This window comes from Montipora foliosa, chromosome 2 (assembly GCF_036669935.1).
Source record: "Montipora foliosa isolate CH-2021 chromosome 2, ASM3666993v2, whole genome shotgun sequence".
Taxonomy (NCBI): Eukaryota; Metazoa; Cnidaria; class Anthozoa; order Scleractinia; family Acroporidae; genus Montipora; species Montipora foliosa.
This window is the reverse complement of record NC_090870.1, coordinates 21,938,427-21,940,926: the sequence shown is the minus strand read 5'-3', so window position 1 is coordinate 21,940,926 and position 2,500 is coordinate 21,938,427. Positions and strand designations below refer to the sequence as shown.

General features: G+C 34.3%; 1 protein-coding gene and 1 long non-coding RNA gene across 2 annotated transcripts in view; one reads left to right on the top strand and one right to left on the bottom strand.

The window, feature by feature from the left end:
- The window catches only part of LOC137992668 (uncharacterized), a 26,389-nt gene that overhangs the window by 16,108 nt on the left and 7,781 nt on the right, over nt 1-2,500 (bottom strand). The gene's annotated exons all lie outside the window — the stretch shown is intronic.
- LOC137992669 (uncharacterized) overlaps nt 1-2,500 on the top strand; it is a 17,541-nt gene that overhangs the window by 14,650 nt on the left and 391 nt on the right. The window contains exons 2-3 of the long non-coding RNA XR_011121733.1: nt 1-532; nt 2,378-2,500. The exon at nt 1-532 is cut by the window's left edge and continues 265 nt beyond it; the exon at nt 2,378-2,500 is cut by the window's right edge and continues 391 nt beyond it. This is a non-coding gene — a long non-coding RNA (uncharacterized lncRNA). The remainder of the gene's footprint in view (nt 533-2,377) is intronic.

Genomic DNA, 2,500 nt, shown 5'->3' with positions numbered 1-2,500 from the left:
CTCCAGACCGCCCTTGTCATTACAATTTAGCGTAAGATTTCGATAGCTTAAATATACAAGGGAAAAGTCATTTTACCTTTCATATGGTAAGCACTGGAGTCGCAAATTACAAAGTGCACGCACGCGCGATGCTAAAGGTAACATATATACATGCATAAACTTCATTTCATCTCGAATTTCAGAATAACTACAAGAGCAAATGTCTTCGAGACATTACATTTACAACTAAAATACATTGCAAATACAGATACATGACTAAATACATGATATTTAAAGATATATTAATTATAAAGAAAAGCCGCTGTACGAAATGCGGTCTTGGATTCTCTAGTTTAAAACAAGTAAACTCAGTGGTACGGATAAAATCAGGTAGCACATTCCGCAACGTAGCTGATACGTAAAAAAAAAGAACTAAGGGCATAACTGGTTGTTTTAGGTTTATTGAGGGACACAAAGTCATTTCCGCGAAGATCACGAATAAGAAGATTTTGAATGCGCGTACTGCATAGAGATGTAGAGTTTGACTTAAATGGTAAGAGGACAGCTAATTTGCAAATATAAATCTCAGTATTGTCTTATTTACAGTATAGTCTAGAGATTTACTACGAGAATAACTGCGAAAAAAGCACAAGCTTAAGAAGATTTTGAATGCGCTTACTGCATGGAGATGAAGAGTTTTGTTATGATAAACGTTTTTTTCTGCACGGTTTTCACTTCAAAACTGCTGGAAACACTTCAAAATAGCAGTTTTCATAAAACGTGTTATTTAGAGGCTAAAAAAAACGTTTTGCACAATTTTGCACTGGCATTGTAATTTTACTTTTTTTTAAATTTGGTCATGATAAACGTTTTTGCTGTTTTTACTGGAAAACTGCTGCAAACACTGCAAAATAGCAGTTTTCATAAAACGTTGTACTTAGAGGCTAAAACGAACGTTTTGCACAACTTTGCACTAACACTGTAATTTTAACTTTTTTAAAATTTGGTCATGATAAACGTTTTTGCTGTTTTTACTGGAAAACTGCTGCAAACACTGCAAAATAGCAGTTTTCATAAAACGTGTTATTTAGAGGCTAAAACGAACGTTTTGCACAATTTATCACTGGCACTGTAATTTTAACTTTTTTAAAATTTGGTCATGATAAACGTTTTTGCTGTTTTTACGGGAAAACTGCTGCCAACACTGCAAAATAGCAGTTTTCATAAAACGTTGTACTTAGAGGCTAAAACGAACGTTTTTTTTGCACACTTTTGGAATGTCACTGTAATTCTAAATTTTTTTTAGAATTTTGTTATCAGATAAATGTTTTTCCTGTTTTCACTGCAAAAATCCTGGAAACACTGCAAAAAGCACTTTTCATAAAACGTTCTATTTAGAAGCTAAAACGAACGTTCTGTACAATTTTGCAATGTCCTGTAATTTTAATTTTTGTATAATTTTGTTGTGATGAAAGTTTTTCCTGTTTTAACTGCAAAACTGCTGGAAACCATAGGCAGCCCAAGCTCGCGTCACTACAGGCAGCCGTTGAGAATTTAAACGCGTTATAAGACTTCGTATGGGAAATAAGATACCGTCGATTATGAAGTCTAAAATACGCTCAATTTAACGTTCATTCAATAAAAGGGATGAAAATGACTCACCTCTGGTGTATTCTTGTGCCTTATTCTTGGAGCTTATTTTACCGTTTTGGGAATTCCGTGTTTTCAATGTTCTAAATAAGCTCTAAAAGGCACAAGAATACACCAGAGGCGGTACTTTGACAAATGAAAATTTTGCAATTATTCTACTCTATAGATAACAATAAAATTTCGCAACAAAGGCACTCGATGTATAATACAGAAAGGAGTTTTCGCATTTATTGAAATGTTATTAACGGCGAAATAGTAACTCAATTACAAAATACAGAGGGAAGATATGTCGCAGTTATTGAAATTTCAGTAATGGCGAAGTAGCCAAACGTTATAATAGGATAGGGGGAATATTTCGCAGTTAATGAAATGTCGTTAATGGCGAAGTAGTCTATTACCACAAAAGATTAGCGAAGATATTTCGCAGTTAATGAAATTGCATTAACGGCGAAGTAGCCAATCGAAACAATAGGATAGAGAGGATATTTCGCAGTTATCGCAATTTCGTTAACGGCGAATTAGTAATAAATATAACTGCAAAATTTTCCGATTTATATATATACCCCACCAGAGGTGAGTCATATTCATCCCTTTTATTAAATGAACGTTAAATTAAGCGTTTTTTGGGCTTCATAATCGACGGTATTTTATTTCCCATACAAAGTCTTACAACGCGTTTAAATTCATAAATCAAATGAAAGGGACCTTGTGGATAACTACAGATCCATCTCTCTTCTGTCTATTCCAGGAAAGTGTCAAGAGCGTATAGTGTACTCAGCAATTTATTCCCATGGCTCAGCTTACCTGTCAGATTGGCAGCATGCTTTTGTCAAAGGAAGATCTACTGCTACTCAACTAATTTTGACCCATC